Below are 25,248 nucleotides of genomic sequence, written 5' to 3'. Positions count from 1 at the left end.
GTTGTAAGCCCACCAACAGTTAAACAAAAATACTTTATTACTGTAACGTCACTAATAATCTTGTATGGCACTGGGAGACATGTCTGTTCCAACTGTTTCTGACCACCTTTGTAATTTGTTCTGAATCAGTTGGTTAACATTGGGGTTTAATCGAAACCTGTATGACTACAGACTACAGAAATCATTTCTGTTAGTGTTACCAAAACTAACAGAAATTATTTCAAAATCGAGAAAAATATATATTTTGACTCTTTCTGCATTCTTGTGGTCCAGAACCACTTAATGCAACTTCAACACTAATTTACTATACGGAAGCAAGCTGCTAGCGTGTGTTTGAATGTGTGTGTGTGTGTGTGTTGGTCAGTGTTTCTTTAGGGTCTTAATTACTTTTCTTGCTTCACTCAGTCAACGTCCCAACAAATTGATGTGGGAGTGATGCATTGCAATGAAAAGCCGCGTCTAGCTCAAACCACACGTGAAAAATTAGTAAGAAAAGAAATGTGATGACGAAGAGGATGGGCCCGAAAGAGAGATTCAGAAATAGAAAGTGTGACAGACTACAGGCTACAGGTAGATACAGACAGGAGAAAGAGCGAGCAAGAGACAGAGAAATTAGGCATGAAAGCAGCACTAGAGGAGAAGGAGGCTTTCACCTCAAGGCCCATTCAGAGAGACGGAGAGTAGCCAGGCTGTGCGGGCAATCTTTACATCCATAATCACAGCACTCTAGCAGAGCCTAATGCTTTATGACGGCTGTGCTGGTCCTGAGACAGCAGTGGGTGGTTGTGGGTCGCGGTGTGCCACAGGAATAATGGCTTCAGTTAATCTGCAGTACAGGACATTCAGTCTCAGAGGACTCCATGTCAACTGGCGTGACTGGATCGATAGCGTCTGTAACACTGAGCTTTCTCCTACCGCCTCAAGTTCAAACCTCCCACCGACAGTTCACTGCATCCTCACCTTGCTGCCTTCACTTTACCGACGTCGCTTTTGATCTCTTGAGTGTTGAACAACCAAAGGGGGGGAAAATGATCGAGGTGAGACAACATTTTCTTTACGTGAGCTGAGGGAGCAGCTAAAAATAGTTGCTTTCATCTCGGGGAAGGATTGGTTCTAGGTGCCGTGCAGGAGCTCGTCTGCGGCGCTCCGTCCTCTCAACCAAGATGCAGGAGCGCTTTCAAGTTGCGATGCAGGGGTTCGGACATGCGGTGTCGTCATGCTCACCTCTCACAGTGTTAACTAACTGTGTGTCTGTCAGTGGAAGCTGGAGCAGCAGCAGCAGAAGCAGCAGCATCCCTTCTCTGAGGCAGCCAAATCCTGCAGGCCAGATGAGCTTCTGTGATTCCTGAGGCAGCACTTTGCCCCTGGCCCCCTCCCCTCTGCTCACTTCCACCCTCTTCCATCCTCCCACATCACTCGCCACTCACTCCGCAACCTGTGCACTGACAGACAGTTGTCTGACTGAGGCCTGACACTTGGTGTACACAGCGCCAAGCCCTTCGACACAGGCGCCGTCAATCAAACGACACTGGCGAGGAACCCTCAGATGTGTTTGGACAAGAGGATGAGGATTTCAGCCGCGCAGATTGCTATTTACTGTGCCACAGGGGGGAGAGGATCAGGCCCTTCCTCCCGAAGCCCTGTGGCTCTGCTGCCTGGCCTCTGGATGGAGCCCACTGGCCTCTCATACACGGAGGTTGTGTGGTGCTGTGAGAGTGTGGCAGTGGGCTGATTTCCCTGTGACAGAGACAGATAGAGGGGACTGACTTTGATAATGTGAAAAAGGAAATAAGGTTTTTTCCCTCCTGTGTATCCAGGGAGGCTGATAAGATGGCTGTTTGGAGCGTTACCGGTACAGTCTGTTTCCATCTCCACACTTCTCTGTGTGAGAAGACTCAGAATCACAGAGTTCAGCTTTAATAACATGTTGTTGAGAAAAACTTCCTTCCCCAAAATTATAATGAATAATTGTAATCTATTAACACAGTTTTGGCCATAATCATCTTATTGTTCGAGGCTGAACAGTTAATCATTTAAAGTCAATATCATGATTTGGAAGGGTATAATTGTCAAGGCATAATGCAAGAGCGGCAATTTAAATTATAACCTACAAAGTTAATCATATCAGCAACTGTTCATTTCATTGGCTGCATTGACAACTGTCTCAATGAGGCAAACTCCATGTAAACCGATAGGGCAGGCAGGAGCCGCAGCAGCTCAGCAACGCAGCCGACACGCACTACACCAGTATCCAGTGTGGCCAGGATGTAAGACGAGCTCAACTGCCCGGTCAACTCATCCTAAAACACACGTCATTCAAACTCTAGATAAACAAACTAAAACTCACCAGGATGGTCTTGTTTTTTTCTTGACACAGTCATCTCTGGTTTGGTTGAAATATATCCTCAATTCAGCAACTAAGATGCGAAAAGATCCAGAGGAGATGCCATCTCCACTGCCCTTCACTCAGTCTGGGAGGCTGGTTGATTGAGCCCCGTCGCCCACGGTGACTCCCCCGGTCGTCCGAGGCTGTGGTGCAGGCAGACTTCACTCATCTAATAGGGCCACTAGCTAATAGCAACTAGCATGGCAGTTAGTCGCTACAGCCAAAGATAGCTACACCAAAAAGTAGCATTATTGTCCACTATGCTGCTCCAGTGAGCAGCAGTAAGTTGGTTATGCTGCCCCCTACAGCTCTGGAGCTACCTCTGAATTATTACAAATTATACAGTACTGGGGAACTATACAGTAAGTAGCTCTTATAAATGAATATATCGCCACATTAAAATGTCATGTTTATGTTTCTAATATAGACTGATCCCACTAATGTATTCTCTTAATACATGTGGGCTCAATTAGTGAATTATTCTAAAGAAAACAAGGCAGGTTCACTTTTCTCTAACTGACTAGTTTAAAGAGCCCTGCGACGTCATCAATAACAAGAACTATACAATATATTGAAATAAAATAATCACAATTTAAATTGCAGTTGCAATATTGTTTAGTGAAATTGCAATTCAATACTTTCCTTGAATCATTCAGCTCTAATTTGCACCATAGTCTACAGCAGTGTCACACATAATTTCAAAGTGTGTTTTTGCAGTTTGTTTAACCTTGATTAGAAGCATATGCGTATGTTATTATAGTGACAACATTTAAAATACGATCAAATGAAGTGTGTGCTCGAAGCCAGCAGGTTATGGATTACTGAGCCTCTGCATTAAATGGTTTTACAGCCTAGATGACTATTGATCTTCAAAGTAGCCTGCACATTTCACAGAAAAACACTATTTGAGCCTCGTACCCCAGCCGCAGAGATGAGACAGCTCGAGTGAGTGATAATTTTCAGAGGTGCTAACTCCCTGCCTCTCTCCAAATGTCCAAAAGACTCTGAAGTGATGTTAGCAATCACAGCTTAAGACTCACTGAACCCTTTGATAATCAGTGGCGCCTTCTCTCATAAATGTCACCGTGAGTGTGCGGCGCTGCACACACTCATGCACTCACTCCCATTCTGCAGTCATTATCACCGTCCACATCAGAGCTTTTTAATTTCATTTCCTTGTGCTCTCTGTTTTTTAATCCTTTTTCTAGTGGTGTGTATCGTTTCCTGTCAGACTTTTTCTTTTCAATTTCGACACATTCCACAATTTCTTTTATAAAAAACAATATGAGACATTGTGAGTCAAAGCAAATATGAGACTATTCTATTTATCCATTAATATTTAATATTTTAACTTTGTTAAGATGAATTATTATAGTGTGACGGAAATAAATCACTACATTTTAATTTCAAAACTAAATCAAAGAAATATCTCTGCAACAATGAACCACTTCTCAGTGACTTTACCGTTGGTGCACATCATCTTAAATGAGGTTTGAGCTGGTACCGAGACATTTTATGATACAGTTGCGCCACATTTCGATGTTTATTATTAGACGGCATTATACACAGAAGTCTCAAGCATTTTGTAGATGTCTTGATGTAGGTATGTGATGGGGGAATGTATCGAGCTAGCAGGAGAGCAGCGGGTCACACATACTGTACCTACACAGAAAAAACACAAAATAGGTGAAAATTATGAATCACTGGTTGCTTTGAATCATTTTGTCAGTTCAGTTTTAAAGTGTAACTCCACCAATGTTCCACATTAAAGTGTGTTTACAGGTTTTGGGCAACAAACAGTAGTATAAAGCCTTTTGTGGCTCCAGAGGAAGCTGATGTTACCTGATAAATTGACTCCAGTGATGTAACTCAATGGCTAAGTTGCATTGTGGGTAATCTAGGTGTCAGATTTGAAAAGCCGCAGACTCATTATGGACAGCTTATGAAAAAGTCGAACCAGCAGAACCAGATATCACATTTATATCTCTCACATTCTTCTCACTTTGAAAACCTGCAGCCTACATTACCCATGTACCCACTGAGTGACATCACTGGAGGCAATTCATCAGATTACATGCAGCTTCCTCTGGAGCCACAAAAAGCTTCATACTACTTTAGTACTATACTCTTCATACACAGTAGTGCTCCCCAAGACCTGTAAACACACTTCAAGGTGCAACATTGGTGGAGTTACCCTTTAAGATCTGTAGTCAGTGACTATGTAGTTTGTTACTGATGTATGCACCCATGTAAATACATCATAAGCATTCAGAACCACAGGAGGGCCGAGAGAGAGAGAGTTACTTGAAAAGATTTTTTGACAGCTGTATTGAGTTTGTGTTTCATGCAGACTTTGTGTTGGATCTGTGGTGCTACATCAAACCAAAACTGAGTTCATTCATCAACGCTTGCAATTTTCATCTATTCCTGATGTGAGTTCAAAGTGTTTTTTTCACTGGACCAAATCTGTTGGTAACAAGTATATATGCATAAAAGTTTAGTTGTAAATATATTTCTTCTTTGGCAACTACAGACAAGCTCGCTCAGGACTGAAGTGTAAGTACCAGTCCACTGCACCACCTCCCTTTGACAAACTGCTCCGTTTTGTTCAGCTTTTGATATTCCACAAAGTTTTCCAGGTGCAGATTTAATGCAAACCATTCGGCTCTGGCTGTAATTAAATCTGTTCTGCTAATGATCCAATTAAATCTGAAGAAGTTAGAGAAAGGCTATGGCAGTTTAATTAAGTCGTGTCAGCGGAGAGTAAAACATTGGCATCGTTGGCTTCACAGTTGGCTCACTGGCTAACTCAGACTGGAGAGGAATACTCTGGCCTCTTGTTTGAATGGTTACTGCGTGATAAAACATACCAGCTTCTCACTTCCTCACGCACAGCTTGAGGCAGCTTGCTTCTGTGCTCTATGCTGTAACTCTATAGATACTCAACACGCTAATCAGTATTTCTTTTTCACCATTCTCTGTTTGACACTGTGGAGGCTCTGTTGTAGCTTACACATGGAAAAAAAAAGAGCACGGCATGACAACAATGGAACAGTAGGTCACTGTAAGACCACCGCGGGGGATTACATCTGGTAGGATTGACAGGTCGGAGTTAGATATTGATTGTTCCTTTTCTACTTATTGGCCTGTTTCCATTATTTCCTCGAGAAATTAATGCCGGAGGGGAGGAAGTAGTAATCTTGACCTGCCAGTATGAAACATCCATTAACTGTATTTACTGAAGGCAAACGGCAAGACGGGCCAGTGGGTTGGCACAAAAGGTACAGCACCTGTTTGCAACACGTCAAACATAATTAGTGTTTTTATTCTCAAAAATGTGTTTTTTAGCAAACATCATGGAAAGGTTGGTTGGTCCGTCAACCAGTTCTGTCCAGGCTGAAATATCTCAACAACTGTTGGATGGATCATAATGCAGTTATGTACCAGAGGATGCAAGCAAAGTGCAGCAGAAGTTAGCTATAGCAATAGCAATAAACCAAATGGTCAACATCATAAACATTGTCCCTGCTGAAAATTTGCATGTTAGCGTTGTCATTGTGAGCGTGTTGCCTGGGCAACATCAAGACACAGGCATCCTAGGCACATGTCTAGGGCCTTCTTGCCACTAGGGGTCCCATACAGAGGAGGAAAGAACTGCCTACTTTAAATAACATTTACATACATGTTAACATACATTTTAAAATAATTGAAAAAAATATAAAATCTTAAAGAATAACATCTCCAGTCTAAACCTGATGTTTATATATTTTATTTATTCATTTATAAACACACAGAATGTTAGCTAGACTTTTAGCAGGTACATGAAAAATATCATCTGGCTCGAGTAATCTGTCCATTTAATAAGCCCTGCACGTTGCCATGGCATTTAGCTCAAAGCACCGCTGTGTCACTTAGCTGCTAGCATGGATGTAGACTGTTGGAGTTGTTTCAAGTACATTTATTCTATATCGTCATTTCATTTAAATGTTTACTCATTGAAAATGATGTATGAATATATTCAGGTTTCTCAACATGGTCCTTTCCTCTCTCGGCCTCTTTGTCTCGGCTCACTTCATCATAAATCCCATTACTCTGCTCGTAGTCGTGAGGTTCATTCATTTAGTGTCACCGAAACTGAAGTTAGCCAAGATGCACAAAATGATCCCTAATAGGATGTTTGGCAGAGTGCTAGCCAATGACCTAGGGGCTGCTGGGAGGCCAGGCTGTCTGAGCTGTCTTTACCGGGCCTGGATCTGCATGGCCCGCGGCCCTCTGTCTCCAGTGGGGTGATGGGAATTAAGATCTGGCAGCCCCGGCTGGGTCAAGGTGGCTTCCTGCTGTCTGAGACTCGCAGGGATGCCCGGCTCATTGCCAGCCACGTCACCCCTGCCAGTTTAACAGTACCATCTGCCCCTGCTCCTCCTTCCACTCAGCCAGCCTCGTCAAAACAAGTCAAGATGGCAGCCCCAGGTGGCTGTGTATGACAGCTACGGCAGAGGGGATGCTGGGAGATGCTGAGAGCTGCTGTGCGGCGGTGGCAATCATCCAGGCAGGCCCGGGCTGGTGTTATACCGTACAACCACCTCAACACCTCCTCAGCTGCGAGACAGCGACGTTGCAACCTGCTGCCCCCTCCACCAAACAGACCCCTGGTTGGGGATTTCGAGTTAGCTTTGGATCAGCTCAGAGGCTGGCAGACGGCCTGAACTCTGCAACACGGGAGCTGCCGCAGTTCGATTTCTAAGCTGCTTTTGCTTTGTTTCTGTTTCCTGTTGTTAAAGTATTAAATTCTGGAAAAATGTATCTGATCTTGAATTAGCAGCAGCCGTCATGAGAAGATTCTGAACACAAGCTGACAAGCTGTTAAAACGTATGAAAATTCATCTATTCTCATATTGATTTACGGCACTGAGTTTAGAATATAAACCTCAATATGGTTTCTCAAACTCATTTTTATAGCACCCTGTAGTGGCTATAGAAAAACACCATTGTGCTTTAAAGTGGTTAATATTCTATATGTTGCTTTCATAGCTGTTAAATAGTGATTGCGCCCTATGGAGACTATTTAAAGCATGCTAAACACTTGCAGCATGCTCAACTCTAAGGAGCACAGCTGGCTTGCATTCAAATAACATTAAACATAATCGGCGGAATTTGAAAAATAGACCAGCAGAGGGTTATTGAATTTATTTAGGGTGTTTGGGCTGTGTGGAAGAGAAATTCATTCAGAACGTAATTTATAATGTGACTAGTCACACAAATGTAGTCATATAACCCAAAATAAGTTAATCAAAGCAATATAAAGGCGGCGAGACAAACACAAATGTATTATATTCTTCCACAATACATGTATTTGCTTTCATTCATGCACAATTTAATTCCACCATCAACAGGTGGCAAACTGGAAATCAATCTTTTTGTCCATTTTTAAGTCTGTACTTTTAACATGAGCACTGGTTCTTAAGTGACATTTTATGTAAAAAGAGTTATAAGACGTGGAAAAATGAATTCAAAAACTGGTTAATTAGATCTGCCAGTGTCCGTCATCATCGTCCTCCTTTGTGTCTTCTCGCCTGAAATATGAATCTCTCTCTTCATTTTCCTGGACGTTTATCTTCAGGTTCTGTATCCTCTTTTTACCTCATATTTTATGCTCTATAATGTTGTTTTGCCACAAACTGATATACAGTCGTTCCGACAGAATGACATTGACAATACGCGACGTGCGCGGTCATGAATCTTCTTGGAACTGCAACTGCTTCACTGTAGGTTTAATATAAGCTAAAAGGAAATGTGTGCCTCGAGCAGCAGCTAATTCTTAGTTTACTTTCTCAAACCGTCAATTCAAATATGAGTCATAAATGGCAGTAAGCTGAGAGCTGGGGACTGTTTACTGCACATTAAGCTTTGTTTTGTGTAACACATTCTTAATATATGCATGGTTTACAGGCAGTTAAATATACATATCTAATTACAAAATGTATTCAGCATCATCTTCAGCTGGAGTTAAGAAGATATCACTGTCATGTGTATACAGTCACTCTTAAGCATACAGTAAAATGAATAGTCAGGTATATACAGTATGTTGTATTAGCATCACTGTTCCAAAGGTTCACTTAACACCAGTCGAGTCACCATCACTCCGAGTACAGGCAGGTGTTCAACTCACTTTCTAATGATGACATTTGGGCCGTGGATATGTTTAATACTGTTCCACTATTTAGTTTGCAATTTCATGTCTCATCTTCTGCGTATTGTAAATTGCTTTTTATTTCTTATCACATACTTTGATAAAGGCCATTTTCCAAAGAGAAGACATAAAATGGCAGAGAATTCAAAGGGTTTGCCAAAGTCATGACGGCAAGTGAATTTATATAGCATCATTCAGGCACGAGGTGATTCAAATGACTTCACAGAGACGTAGAAATGGATCAAAATAAGACTTTAAAGGTGTTCTTGATTACATTCAGCCACTAAATGCGTCGCTCCATCTCCCTCCTTCCATTGCAAACACGTCACAACACCGCTGTTGTTCCAATCATCTGCCCCCTCAAGTGCTTGCCAGTTGTTGCACTAGTTAATGTTGCTAATGCTAGCTAGCTAACAGTAGGGCAGTACAGTAACCTGGGCACATTCTGTATGTAGAAATCAGCCATTTTAAAATATTTTTCCACTAACTGGCAACTACCAAGACTGTTGATTGCTGACGAAACACAGATACCAGGTGATAGTGTACCAATGCTGTTATACTGTTGGCTCACAAACATTGTTAGAAGCTGGAACCAACCATCAGAATCCCAAATTCTTAAAACAATCATTTTGGACCCAACTTTTTTTTTATAATTATTGATTCACAGTTATAATAATGTATACATGTAGGGAAAGAGATATGTTTATTCTGTATCTCTCTACAAGCTCTGTAGATGCATTATTTCTTTAAAATGATTTGTCTACTTAGAATGTTATCAGTGTGGCCTCTAAGTCATTAAGAAAATGTTAAAATTGCATTTAAAAGACAACAAAAACAAACGCAGCAACAAAAAAAAAATAGAGATTTTAAAAAGAACTGTCTAAGTGCTACATTTCGTCACAGATGATGTCATCATCGCCTACTCTTTTCATCTCACATCCCTCCGTCTTCCACCCTCCTCTGCTCCCGTCGCGCTCGGGAGGAGTTTAAACCCTGTGCACCCGAGTCGCTGTGATTAGCTCCACTTCCCCATTTCTTTAAACCATCACTCATTACTGGGAACGCTGAAGAAACGCCACTTGGCCAAAGCCGCTCTGATGTGTGATGCATGGCAAGGTGATGGTGTTATTGTTGCAGGAGTGCAGTGTGATGAAAGGATAAATGGATCCTGCGGGCTAATGGAGGGAGGCGGCCCAACCTGCAGCCCACTGAGTGGAGCCAGCTGTAACCGAGCCGGGAGGAGTCTCTCCGGCTGGGCGGCAGAGCTGTTTTTCATGTTCTGAATGTCGCCGTGCTCATTTCTGCCGGCGAGAGCGCGAATGATTTGGATGTCACCTGCTAGGGTTATGTTTCTGAAACACGGGGTCCATCCACCTGAATTGATCATTGTCATTCAGCTCACAGCCTCTGTGCTTCGCTCCCTCTGCAGAGACTCTGCCGGCTGTGCAGATGTTAGACATGACTGCTCGGGCTGAGCTGACAAACAGCTGCTGTTCACTAAACCTTATATTTACTGATCATTAAGAAGGAGACGCTATTTCGTTTTTAGAATAAATTGACTCGCTCGCAGCTAATATCAAGCCTTGATGTTGATATTAGCTGCCATCTCTTCAATAATCAGTGTTATTGTTTTCACTCTGTGCTTCTGAAATCCTTTAAACACCTTTTATTTATATTTCTTTCGGCGTCAGGCAGGCAGAGACTGGACCAGACTACCAAGTTATTTCCAACACTTTAATCTGCACTTATTATGCTTTTATGAGCAATTCTCAGCAATATTTTGGGGGAGGTGGTCAAGTAATTACTTCCAATTGACTGCCTCTGGAATATTATTCATTTTGATGCAGCTCCTTGGTGAATTTTAGGAAATGCCTCTTGTTGGATTAATATGAGCATTTCTTCTAAATAGAATTCCATCTGCAGTAGCTGGTTTTCAGTCAGCTGTGTTTCTGTTACATCGGTCTGTGTTAATAATTTTACCAGTGTGATGGAGCAGAGAAACATCTCAAACATGCAGGGCAGGAACACCAAAACACCGGCCTACAGAATATAGAAGAAGTGATGTCAAAAAGTCAAAATCAGAGCTGAACACAATTCTGCCTCCATATTGTTGCCATTGTCATTACTTCCATGTATGTGAGACCTCAGCCTATGTAACCTGACCTTTCTTCATACATCTCCATGATATGTGTATGCCAGGGCATTCACGGCAGACGCATTTTAGTAGCCAGTGTCGAATCAAAGAAGTAGTTGTCGAGTAGAGTAGTTGATTCATCACAGATGATTTATCATATACTTTTCACCCATTAACAATAATCAATACTCATCAAAACGGTCTCAAATACAACCAGTAAAAGTGTAACTGAAGTAGACAGGACTAACCTGGGTGTTGGTGAAATAGCATGGAAGCTTTTATTGGACTTAAATGTACGTAATCCACAGAAGATGATCCACAAATGTATTTTTTATTTGTGCTGTGTGAAGTCACATCCACAGTAACATGGAGCGATTTGCAAATATGCATAACTTACTCTGTTAATATGTAAGATCTGTTGAAAGACATTCATAAATGTGTTCCAGGATCCACAAATATATCACTATCGTCATCATCAACACAGAAATCTCAGATGAACTTTTGGTTTTCGAATACAGCGTCGATTAGTTCTAATAGTCGAGCAGTCGACCGATCGATTACTCTGTGAAACCCCTCATGTATGCAGCAGCTATCAAGCTGTGAGTGGCAGGCGATCATTTTCAGACAGCAACACATTATCTGAAGACGCGTCGACAGTAAATCTTCACTCCCCGCACCTCTACCTGCATTTCCATAAATTGTCATTGTTGTGTCAGTAAGTGGGGCATTGGAAAGTTGAGTGTCCTTGAGGCCAGTGTTTTTGAGCTGTCAAGGAGAAACCGCGCTTCAGATTCAATTCTTTTTTTTCTCCTTTTCTTCCTTTTTTTAATGAAACGGAAAGGAGTGGAGACAGTCCTCATTTCACGCATCAGATTGTTAAAATACATGAAGGCGCGTGCTGACTTGACGCCTGGGGTCACTGTCTTCCTGGCTGTCTTGCTCTTGCATGTTATATGCAGATAACAAGCTGTTTGGACTTCATATATGAAGTGTTCACTGAGCAGATGCATCACCAAACAGATGTATGCTTTCTGGCATTGCTTTAGGAACAATCTAATATAGGAAGCCACATGAGGCTGCAATAAAAAAAAAATAAATAAATAACAGCTACCTTTGAAGAAATGTGGAGTGTACTTCATAAGCTAACCCTTTATGTGACGAGAAGATCTTATTTGTTTAATGTCTGTCCGTCTCGCTCAGGCAGTAAGCAGCGTTTTGTCTCCCAGAACTGCTTCAGCAAATTTAATTAAAAAAGCGGCCTATTTCAGTTTTTGCAGTTACTGCAGTTGGTCTTCTGGTTTCCACAGTAACCAATACTCACACAATGCATCTTGAGATGCACACTGGGAGGCTAAGACACAGTACAGCCATAGAAGGAAGGCTTGCTTTGAAATTAATGAAAGCTTCTCAATTACAACAGAGTGCTGGCAGTATGCTATGTTGGCTGGCGTGGCACATTACATTCCCGACAGAAGCAACCACACACAAGCCTCCGCGGTGTAAACATGCATGCATCATCTTATGGCGCATTAAATAACTAGAGATAAAGTTGCTGTTCGTTATTGATGTTATTGATGATTTAAACAATTCATAAAACCAAGTTATCCTCACAGGCTTTGATGTCCAATTTGCAAAATAAGACACATTTTTCAACATGACAGACTCCTGATAAGTGGATAATTTGTAACCTCCCACTGTGTATTAGTGTCTGGCTGTAATTTGTTAATATGCAGAAAATGCCCAGTGCTATAGAGTCAGACATAATTCCTGCTCCTGGATGCTGTACAGCAGTGATGGAAAGTAACTCTACATGTACTATTTACATTTTCTTCCTTCACTACATTTCAGAGGCAAAGACTGTACGTTATACTCTCCTGAGGCAGTTTCTGGTTACTTTACGTACAAATCATATGATCATCACGTAAAATATGATGACTTGTTAAAATAGTTGACGGTATGTATTAATTAAAATTAGCTCCACTGCTACACTTAAATGCTAATTACACATTAGGGCATTGAGTGATAGTGTTACACTGACAGGGGCCATTTTTTTGCATCATAGTAATTTTACATGTGATACTTTAGTAAAAGTTGCTGACAATAGTTGCCATGCAGTGACACTATCGGTCTGTCGGCCCACCACTCTGGTCCAGACTGAAGTATCTCAACAGCTTTATGATGAATTTCTGTGAAATTTTGTACAGACGTCGATGGTTCTCAGATGTATTATCTCACAGACTTTAAAATTCTTGTGATTTTTCCTCGAACACCACCGTGAGGCTCTCATTTGTGGTTTTGAGTGAAATGTCTTAACAAGTATTGGATGATTTGTCCATTAAATTTCGGACACATATTCATGTCCCCATGAGGCTTTTATGAACCTTTTCATTGTGCAGCATCATCGGGTCAAACTTTCAATTCATCCAAAACTTTGGTCAAGGGCTGCACTCAATGGTAAAAAAAATTATATCATTTTGACAGATATTGCGATGTTGATGTGTTTCGCAGTTAGTGGAAAGTATAATTTTTGGATCACAATTTTCATTTTCACTGAAAAAGCTATTAAAGTCGTGATGATGTGACATCTGTTGGGGTCTGCACCAAACAAACATATTTTCTTACATCTGGAGAACAAGATTTGTAGGCAAGGACATCTCTGCAGCACGACAATACTTCATTATAATGCTGTTTTACCTTTGGATACTATTTCAGTTAATTGTGAAGCCCTACTTTGATTTATGACCATATACCAGCAAAACGAATTATATTCACATGTTCAGTGCTAATTCCTCTCTATGGACATGCTAACACACTTGACTAAGAGGTGTCTCAAGTGGTTACATTGGAAAGTATTAAATCAGCCTGTTAGCATTGTCACTGTGAATGTATTTGCATGCTAACGCCGGCATTCAGCTCCAAGCACTTTGCCTAAGTACAGCATGCAGAGCTGCTATCAAGGCTGAGGACTCTTGTTACCTTTAACATTTTATTTTCACCATGTGGTATTGCTACTTCTACTTAAGTGAAGAAACTTTCCATCATTGGTATTCAGAGTGTTTGCAATAACATGTTTGCAAATTAGGTTTTTCAATGCTCTACAACACTATAGACCAGTGTTGTAGTCAAGACCACCTAAAGCAAGACCAAGTCAAGACCAAGACCAAGATGAGGAACCTGCAAACCACAGGCACTCCTAAAATTGATGTGAAAGATCCATATTCACATGAAAACACGTGTAACCCTTAGAAAATCTTGATAAAAAGATAAAAACATTGTCATTTAACACTCCTTTTCCATGTTTTACCATCAACCTCACACAACATCAAGCACAGTACGTATCAAACAATTATATATTACAGTGATATCCGCGCAGTTGTTATCTTGACTGGAAATAAATTCCAGTCCTCTTTGTCTGAGACCGAGACAAGGCCGAGCAAAAATGTAGTCTATTCTGAGACGAGACCTTCAAAAAGTGGTCTTGAGACCAAGACTGATCTCCAGTACGACTGCACTACTATAGACACTCTGAATCTACATCAAGACTGCTCCCAATGTTCCCTGAGGGCAAAGGTGAACAAAATGAAATGCTTCCAAACCTTTGTCTTGGGAAAGTCTATTAAGGGTTCAGCAAGTCTGCAGGAAATAGTGAGATTTCTGCAATAGTTCCCCCTGCAGCCTCTGACAGGGACACAGGACTCCCCAGCTACACATCTAGATGATAAGAGCTTTGATTGCACCAGCCTTCAGTGCTCTAAAGAGTTATGTCTGTTTCCTCCCAGCTCCCTTGGCTGTTGTCTCCGTTATTGGTGGGGAGAAAGAAACAATCATTGTGGCAAAGACTGAAACAAGAGTAATGCCTGCGGCTCGGTAGAAATGTTTTAATTAACAGAAACAATGTTTAATCCAGTCCTCGGGACAGTGGAATTACAAATGGGCACAGCAGAAGCCCAGCGTTGCACTCTGGTCTGGCAGCCAGCTCCAGGCAGCAGTGGATTTGGATGCAGGTCCGCTTCGTATGAATGCCTCGATCACTTCTCTGAAACCTCTGGATTATGACTAAAAAGCACTCAGCTAGTCAGGCTCACAGCAAGAGATTTAAGGAGTCCTGCTTTGGGGAAAGGGGCCAAAAACACATTGGCTTCTTCAATTTCTTCCCCTTGACTACCTTCACGTCTTTATTTTCTGGATGGACATTATTGGAAATCTGAAGTCTCTTATTGGGTTGTTTGAACCCAATAACCTAAATGACCTGCTCAGAGTCTTGCCTTAACATGTTGAGGGCTACTTTTCCATTAGGGACGCTGACGTTTCACAGCGAAGGAAACAATTATAACATCGAATGTATTTACTCTAATCATGCTCTGTCGACTTGCTCGCTTGCTGGTTGGAAAAACAAGGCCAGAAGAGAGGCTGAGAACGTTTCTCGCAGTCGTCTGAAGAAAAATACTCCTGGGTGTCTTTATTGGTGTTTTAATCAACTCTAACATTTTATCGATTTCAGCAAGAGGCATTTCATAAAGCAGCAGGCCAGAACAGGTTGGCAGTGTGTACCTTCAGCTGAACAAGCAGCAAACTTTTCTCCATAGGAACGCTGAGCCCCACTTCACTCGCAGAAAAGTCCACTAAAACTCCCGCTACCTACTCCTTCCTCTCCCCGCTGTTTGTCTGCCGGAACAAAGACACTTTTGCGTTGCATTTCATCTGAGGCTCTGCATATTTCATCTACATAATTAACAAACGCAATCAGCATTATGGCTGAAAGGTTTGAGAGTACCTGTGGCAATGCTGTCAGCCCAGTGGCGGTTCTGTCTCTGCTTGTCTCATTAGATTGATGACAATTTTCATTACATTACTCCGTCATCATATTAACATCTCCATCCCTATCTGGAAAAATAATCAGAATCATGGCTTAAAGGCTTCGTTCTCTTGTGTCTTGGAACGTTGACTCACATCTCTCCTTTGCAATCAGCAGCACAGATGGATGACGGTGCACAATATTGTCTTGCATTAATTACACCGACAAACTGAAAGCTCAAATGATATTGCGGGGACATATTCCAGTAACTTAACCATAATGGTGCTAACCTGACTTAATGGCTCAGTGAGCTCCGTTGTGAGGTGTCAGGTCTTTCATTGCTGGCTCACAACCCTTTTCATTTCATCTCCTTTCATTCATGTCACTACCTCTTGGTATCAACCAAAGCAGAAATAACACAAAAATGCTGCTTAGAGATTAGAATCAGCCAAACAATGCTACTACACTGAGACTAATTTGTTGGTGTTATCATTGCTGATAGCAGGATTTATAAAAAGATACAGAAAAGGCAGGATTAAATCCTTATTAAAGTAATCATTCCCCGTCATTCACAGCTGTTGCTCGAATTAAAGTAAGTGGTTTTTTGGTTTTTGGTTCCGATTGGCGATCCCCAAAACTAAGGTTGAACTAGTACTGGTCTTAAACAAGTATCCAGTACAGATGATGTACTTTTAATGAGTAGAATGTGTCGATATACCTCATTGATTAACTGACTGAAATGTACTCACTCAAGCTCTGGTTATACTTTTCTAATAAATAATAAATGTAGCAACTTCTGATCAATGTGAGAAATGGATACAGATATTTGTGTACTCGCTCATCCCAATCCAAGACTATTGCACTATTTGGCATGAAATTTTTGTAGTGACATTAAATAAGCCCGGGGAAGGAAGACGACTGACTCTGGTGATCCCTTAACGTGTAATCTAGAGCTACTTTTATTGGCCTTTTTCAATTTTTAATAAAAGATCTCAACAATAATTCTTCCTGGTTAAAAGCAAATGCCAGCATGCTAACACGCTAAACAAAGATGATCAACATATGATATCTGCTAATAATCAGCATGTTAATATTGTAATTGTGGACATCAGGGGTGTAATGGCACACAAAAGTGTTCAGTATGTACGTACTGTTCACACAAAGTCATTGGAGAGACAAAAGACATGAATAAGCAACTGAAGTGAAAAAAGGAATCGGGTTCATGTAGTACAGAGATGAGAGACACCCTTCACTTATGGTCAGTGAGTCAGTTTTGCTTATGGCTAACTAGGGGAAGGGCTGTTGTGGGTGTATCAACAGTTCAGTGGTTAAATGCAGTTAAATCCAAATATCCATCTGAACACTTCCATGAGCTTCTCATCCAAAGCTGCTGTTATACTTTTGACAAACAGTTGGACTCATTAAAACAGCTCAGGGTTATGTAGCTTGCTCAAGGGTACTTTGATAGGAGTTCCAGTTTCATTTTATTTAACCCGGTTGGATGTGGAGGAGGAATAAACAGGTTTAAAAGCAGATGAGAGGAATTCTGCTGAAAGATTAGCACGACACATGCACGCACATACCACAACCAGAGGATTTCTCTGAGATTAAAGAATCGACTATTTTTATCCCTGTTCCCCAGAGCCAACCTTACCTATGTTTGATGCAGATTTGGGGCGAATAATGTTCTCGATTATAATGAAGTGAGGAATGTTTGAAGTTTCTCCTTGGCTGTTGGTCCAAATGAATTCTATATGGTACCTCCAACACCCTTTATGGATCTCACCCACCACCTGGTTTGCAGTTGTGATTGAACTGCCTAACGAGGGAGATTTTTAGCACATTCACTCCAATTCTCTCATCAACAATACAATACGAGCATTGACGCACATCCCTTATGAGACGTATTTATTCTCCTTCGTAAATGACTAACAATTTATGAGGTAGTCCAATCACAGATGTTTCATTAAACAGAAGATAAATATGTTGCAGTTAATGATAATTCCCACATTTATGAGCTTCCCTCATGGGCCAACCAGTAACAGAAGGTTTACCAAAGATGACACATAATGTCAACTAGCCTCTGTTGCAGCACTCTGTTGTGAGGATGACAGTGTGTGCTGAATGACTAACTAGAGAGGGATGTGATAAAAGACAAACTTCATCTACTTTGTGCAAATTATTCAATTTTTAATTACGCTCCACATTTTGGCATTAATAAATCATTATCTCATTGATTTTGGGACGTTTGGGTAATTACTGTAAACAAATGAGACTGTCACTGAGTAGCCTGTCAGCTTCTGCGATGCATTTAACATAAAGTGTCCCCAGGTTAGATCGTGCCAACATCATTTGGATTCCTTTTAAAACTTAAACGGAGAATCAGAAGGAGGACAAGTGAAAGGAAGATCAGCTTGTGTGTGGCAAATCATTTTAGTAGATCTGGAGAAACCTTGGGAAGCCAACCTCTGGCTTTTTCTTACATCAGAAAAGCATCATTCTGACCAAAAATGTTATAATAATCAATAAAGACAAACAGCCAAATACTGTATATAATTTATCGGGTTTAATACAATTAATCATAGCCAGAATATTAGTACAGAAATCACAAAAGTCATTCATTTAATGTCAAAACAAATAGTGTGTAAAACACAAACAACAAACTATAAACCCAGCATGTTAGCAAACAAATGTTTTCTTTCATCCAGCAGACAGTTATTGTTCTTGAAATGGGAGATCCTGTGGATTTTCTGGGGAGAACAGTCTTGATTCTGGCCACCTGGTGAATGTATTCACTCTCCCCTTAGCTCTGTTTTGGTTTACACCAACTCCTGAGAGAAATATCCTGCTAGAGTTGCTAGAAGCTTCATTTTTTGGGTTAGTATAGTGTTTATCAGAACTGTTTTGATGAAAACAGCTGCTTGCTTATGTTTATGTTTATTTAAGGATCCCTATCAAAAATCTCCTCTCTAGTCTCTTGTCCTTCTGGAGTCCAGAACATAAAAATATAATGCAGGCATGCAATAAGAAAGTACAGACTAAGTGTACTCTAACTTGCCCACCTGTGGCTGGAAACCGGCTTGAGAGCAGTAAGACTGAACCAAAACAGTGAACTAAAATGCTCCTTAGAGCTGAGGGGAACTTCAGATAATTCTCTGTTATATTGCAGGGAGTCATTTGATCCATTGTTGATACAAAAATGTAGATATTGCCCATATTTAAAGGGGTTTTGTTCTTGTTTTTTTTGATTGACAGTAGAGAGATGACAGGAAGTAAGGGACGAGGCAGAGCAGGAATGACATGCACTAAAATCCCTGGCTGGATGCAAACTGGGGACACTGTTGGTCATGGTCTAACCCTCAGAAAGGGTAACTTTTATGTGTGATAGTTGCAGAGCTACTCAAGTCATGATGGGACATGTTTTAGTGCACTATATACTCAGCCCAGTCTCCTCTGGAATTACATTCATATGGGATGGTACTACAGTACAGTACTAATGTCCAACGCTAGTAGTCATCAAAAACTAAAGAAGCAGTGGGACATTACAGCCCGTGCTCACTTTTGACTCATCAAATATTGCAGTCTGGTCAGTGGCCATACAATTCTAAGTTTGACACTATAGTTACCCCTTTAGTGTGACTTCTTGAAATGCCCCTTGTCGTATTAGGAGTGACTGCGTTGGGGAGTGGTCAGGTGATTAGATGGGTCAGACCTTGGACTTTACCTCCTGAAAATGGGGGTCGCATCCCATTTGTCACCAAGAGTCAAGAAGGATTTCTTTTTCAAGTTATGTAGCATAAGTCAGTTAATGTACGTAAATGATTAGTTTCGTCACTCATGTTAGTGTAAATTACAACACTGAATATAGTTATTTTAATCCAAAGTATGATCTTTTCCCAGACCTAGCCGAGTAGTTTTGATGCCTAAATTTAACTGAGTAGTTTTGGTGCCTAAACTTAACTGAGTGGTTTTGGTGCCTAAACTTAACTGAGTAGTTTTGGTGCCTAAACTTAACTGAGTAGTTTTGGTGCCTAAACTTAACTGAGTGGTTTTGGTGCCTAAACTTAACTGAGTGGTTTTGGTGCCTAAACTTAACTGAGTAGTTTTGGTGCCTAAACTTAAGTGAGTAGTTTTGGTGCCTAAACTTAACTGAGTGGTTTTGGTGCCTAAACTTAACTGAGTGGTTTTGGCGCCTAAACTTAACTGAGTAGTTTTGGTGCCTAAACTTAAGTGAGTAGTTTTGGTGCCTAAATTTAACTGAGTAGTTTTGGTGCCTAAACTTAACTGAGTAGTTTTCATGCCTAAACTTAACTGAGTAGTTTTGGTGCCTAAACTTAACTGAGTGGTTTTGGTGCCTAAACTTAACTGAGTGGTTTTGGTGCCTAAACTTAACTGAGTGGTTTTGGTGCCTAAACTTAACTGAGTGGTTTTGGTGCCTAAACTTAAGTGAGTAGTTTTCATGCCTAAACTTAACTGAGTAGTTTTGGTGCCTAAACTTAACTGAGTGGTTTTGGTGCCTAAACTTAAGTGAGTAGTTTTCATGCCTAAACTTAAGTGAGTAGTTTTCATGCCTAAACTTAACTGAGTAGTTTTGGTGCCTAAACTTAACTGAGTGGTTTTGGTGCCTAAACTTAACTGAGTGGTTTTGGTGCCTAAACTTAACTGAGTAGTTTTGATGCCTAAATTTAACTGAGTAGTTTGATGCCTAAATTTAACTGAGTAGTTTTGGTGCCTAAAATTAACTGAGTAGTTTTGGTGCCTAAACTTAACTGAGTAGTTTTGGTGCCTAAACTTAACTGAGTAGTTTTGATGCCTAAACCTGACAGGTTGGGAGTGACAACGTTTTGGACAGTATTATAGTTCAGTAAAGATAAACATGTTTTATAAATAACCATCAATTTTAATTTTAACCATAGCCATTTACCACAGTTCAGTAAGAGCCACTTGGATGAAGGGAGCAGGAAGATTTGGTTGAAAAGAGTCTGCCAAGGTGTTTTAAATAGATTAGGTGAGGTATAATTTAGGGCTAAAGTGATGTGTTTTTCATGGCTTGGATTTGGAGGAATGCTGCTACCTGGAACGACAGCAACTGACGGTAACTGTTCTCAGTAATTTGCATTAAAATGTTAATTAAGCAATAGTCAGATCTGAGTCAGAGGTTGGAGGCCCCAGATAATATCCCCAAAGAGCTAAGAGGGAGAAGGAAGGAGGCGAAGATATTTCAAATGAGCACTTTCCGCCTGAGACAGAGGCATTTCTGGTATGGTTTAATATGCATATCAACATAGGTTCAGTACTCTATCACTATGTGCATTCAGGCAAGATACATGCAGTGGGATTTAGCTGCAGAAGGGATAGGTGCATTGGAGCGGTAGACCATGAGATGCATGGTTACTGGGTGGGATGAAAAGCATGAAATAAGTTCTGAGGGAGACACATACAGAAGGCTGGAGTGGCAAAGACTGATCATATTAGTAGCATATACCTGTGTGTTTTTCACCGTGGAGTTTTTTAGCTTTGACCTTCCAGCTATAGGACAGTTCTGAGGTTGTAGTGAGTTCAACCTTTGCAAATGAGGGGAACCGTTTATTTTGGGAATCCCTTTGGTGATAAGCGGTAGTGGCTTTGATGTTCCAGGCACCGGATCAACATAATAAATACGGAAAGTGCAGAATAATGCAAAACCGAATGCTGACAGTCTTCTTGGAGAGTATTTCCAGGTAAAGAGGCTTTTTTTCTGGGTGTTTGGATGAACAAAAGCTTGAGTGAGAACTTGACTGCAGGCTGAATCTCTGTTGTGTTGCATCAGCCAGAGATAGAGAGAGGCAGAATGAATGTGTATTCTCATAAAACAAGTTTGTCTTTCATGTCATGCTGTAATTACCCTTTTAAGTAGTGTGAAACATGCTGTCTCCTGAATTGTACACAATGTACTGCTAGCTTTGTGTTAGAGACAACTGATGGCCTAGATCAAAGTTTCCTTAATGCAAAGTTTAATATAAACTGCACATGGCTGCTGTAGAAGTCTCTCCAGATCCACTTTGTCTAAATGTCAGCTTTTCAGGATGGAAGAAAAACAACTATTTTTAAGATTGACACCCATGATATTTTAAAGTTACACATCATATTTTTAAAAGGTGTTTTTGCAGCTTACAGTCATCAACGTTACTCATAACATAAAGGGCTCGGAGACAGGAAAAACAAAATATCTCTTCCTAAGTGTTAAAAATGAACAGAAGTAAGAAGGAAGCAATTAGTTGATATTGCTGCAGCAAATATTAGCAGCTTCTCCTCAGAATGACAGATGACGAATAGATTTTCCGACGTCCATACTGCTGATCCGCTGCGACACCTCGCTCAGTGGCTGTCTGGTTCTCCTCTGCGTGGTCCTGAATGTCAATCTGCAGAGCTCCCCCACACTCAGACAGTAGCTACCAGTGATGCTGCACTAATTAGCCAACCCTCTTGAGTAGCCAGGCCCTCCCAATGGCATCTGTGCCAAACAGAATTATTAAAGAAGGAAGGAGGAGGAGTTGCACCTCCTCTGCAGAGGAGCAAACACCCAGGTTCAGTTTAGCATTCACTTCGTCGCCCTCTGGCTGGGGAGCCGACGCCGTCATCAATATTAACACCTAGATACATCCGCCACTGTAACGCATATTTTTTACCCCAACCTAATGAAAATTTCATGTGAATCACATAATTATAATTCCTTATTTAAATGAGCACTGTCTGAGGAGCGGAGATGATTTGTGTGCTGAAAAACAGTTGTGTGTCTGCTTTAGTGTATATGTGTGTGTCTGTCGGGTGGGTGGTATACGTCCTTGCAGGCCTGGAAACAGAGCCACCTATCATATAAATAGATTAATTTTCTACACCGCTAATTTTTTAATTTAATAATCATCGGCCCCCCTCTCCACAGCGCTCGGCCTTCCTCACCCCCTGTCTTCTGGCATTCCGTTGGCTTTGATGGCTTATTTGCTGATTTGTTTATATATTTATTAATTCATTTACCCCCCTCAATCCAATTTTAGCTGACATTTCTTGTCGGGATGCGAAGGATGACCTTTGAAAATAGAACACTTCCTGCCAGAGATGTGAAGGAGGTCTCACTCTCTCTGCTCAGAAAACACTCCTCTCCTCTCCTCTCCTCTCCTCTCCTCTCCTCTCCTCTCCTCTCCTCTCCTCTCCTCTCCTCTCCTCTCCTCTCCTTATTAGCCACATTTACAGCTACAGTTAGCGTCTTCATGTGCATTTCATAAGAAATTTGCATAATTGTGAATAAACCTGAATCTAACTGGCACAGAACAATAAAGTTGTAAAAATAAAGCAATAGTTTGACATTTTTTGGGAATAAGCTTATTTTCTTTCTTGCTGAGAGTCAGATTTATCTCACCTCTAGTGATATCTGTCAAGTAATTATTGGCCTACAGTTATAGCTAACAGGTGGTTAGTTTAACTTAGCATAAAGACTATACATGGGAAACAATTAGCCTGAATTTATCCTAACAAAAACCCAAAGTGTAAAAGACAGTTTGTGCTTTAACACTTATGCTAAACTAAGCCAAGCTAACTTACTGCTTACTGTAGACCTACAGACATGAAAGTGTTATCATTCGTCTCATCCAAATCTCAACAAACAAAGTGAATAAGCCTATTTCCCTAAACATCAAACTATTGCTTTAGATGGATCCATATCCAAGTGGCAAAGTTAAGATGAATTTATCAGTATTTTTAGTTTTTTTGATGTTTTCTAGCTCCAAGCTGGCATAGCAAAAAGAACACGAGCACAACAACACAAGTCCGTGAACACTGAATAAAGGGGATGAAGGTGATATCCTTCACAGATTATGTATTGTATTTATTTTGTATGACACATTTATGATTTCAAGGATGAACATGAACAATGAATGAACACATCACTGTGAACACTCCTAGGCAAAATTTTCAGCAATAAATGTTATAGGTCCTACTTGTAAGAAAAGTTGATTTTTGAGTCACATTCCCAACTCGTCAAATACTGACGCCTTGGGACACCGACCGACCCGACCTACAATCACAAAGCATCGGTATTTAATCTTTCCTTACAAACAGGACCTTTAATACAACTTTTCATCAGTTTTATGATGATTGTTATTGAAGGCTAGCTGAACTTTCTGTTTAGGCTCCTGATGTTTGTCCAAGAGTCCTTCTTTTCCTCTTGTTTTTATTTATTTTTTGTGAAGTGCTGATCCAACAATTTTTCTCATTGTCTTATTCTTGTGTGTGTGTGTGTGTGTGTGTGTGTGTGTGTGTGTGTGTAGTTATACAATTTTGTCAGGTGTTTTGTGTCTACAGGTATTTCATTGATTACTACTGTGCCATTTTTATTTGTACTTTTGGTGGTTGTTTTGTTAATTAGAACCCCGGGAAGACTAGGAACCACTCTGTGGAAGCTAATGGGGATCCAATAGAGAAGAATAACGAATAAAGCATGTGGTTCCAGGGGGTCTCCGCAAAATATATTTATATATTTGTGGTGATTTAATAAATAGAATTGATTTCATTTGAAATCTTGTGTACAGTTATGAAACTTATATAATAAGATATAAAATCAACAACAACCACTTCAGATGAAGGTCTGTGGTCTGATGTGTCTATCTGAGGACCTTACAGGTCTGTTTGGAGTCCTGCGGTGTAATCTATGTATATCTGAAGCTCTTCAGCCTGACAGGTGTCTATTTCAGGGTCTTTCATTTGACGTGTGTCTATTTGGAGACCTGTGGTATAAATGGATGCCTATTTTGGGGTGTGTGATTTGACGTAAGTGTTGAGCGCTCCTGCTCTGCATCACCTAACGAGCTGCTGTTTGCTCACCCACCCTTTCCTTCTCTCTCTATCCCTGTAATGTATTCTCTCAGTGTATAATACAGTCCCTTTGGGACCACAGGTTTTTCTCTGGGAGGTGAATTTTCATGCATCATCTTTACATATCCTCACACACATCCCCCCGTATTCAGAGCGGCAGTGCGTTCGCACAAGCACATATTTCAAGGTGACAGTATTTAACCAGTTTGTGAGCGGTTTCATGCAGACGTGCTTCTGTGGGTTTTACCTGTGTGTATCTGTACATCTGTGTGTTTCTGTAAGTGTGTGTGTTTGCATGTGCACATGTAACAGCATGTGTGCATTTGTGATATCACAGGAAATAAGAAAGACCTGCAACATCCTCAGCTCCCTGTTGCCATGGAGACACTTCTGGTTACAGGAGTATCTAATAGGCCTTCCATACAAATTAACCTACTATAGCGTGTGTGTGTGTGTGTGTGTCAATCATGTATGCAAATGGATTGATTTTTTAAGATCCTATAAATATTAGCTGCTGCTTGCTTATATAATGCTTTATTCTTATACAAAATGGAATTTTAATATTTATCTATTTCATTAATTTCACATTGTTTATAATATTTCGGTTGCACATTTACATAGTGTGTCTTATCTCATTAAACATGCGCTCTCCTGCATGTCTCACTTCAATTAGTAGCTGGCAGGATGACTCCTTGCTGCCCTTATAGACACCGTGAGCTGTGATATCATGTGTGGCATTCAATGTCACAATAATGTGCAAAGAATATGCATCATTAAGTGAGTGTGTTCAGCTAAAGCTACCCATCCACATCAGATAAAACAAACAGATCAGACGTTACTCTTTCATTTCCCTCTCATGATGTAATACAGTACATTAATGCAGCACAGACTGATAA

The 25,248-nt window shown here is 40.7% G+C and overlaps 1 protein-coding gene across 3 annotated transcripts in view; it reads left to right on the top strand.

Annotated features, from left to right (window-relative positions):
• The window catches only part of ntrk3b (neurotrophic tyrosine kinase, receptor, type 3b), a 196,509-nt gene that overhangs the window by 58,988 nt on the left and 112,273 nt on the right, over positions 1-25,248 (top strand). The gene's annotated exons all lie outside the window — the stretch shown is intronic.

This window comes from Pagrus major, chromosome 4 (assembly GCF_040436345.1).
Source record: "Pagrus major chromosome 4, Pma_NU_1.0".
Classification (NCBI taxonomy): Eukaryota; Metazoa; Chordata; class Actinopteri; order Spariformes; family Sparidae; genus Pagrus; species Pagrus major.
Note: the sequence above shows the minus strand (reverse complement) of the source record. Positions and strands in the feature narration are given on the sequence as shown.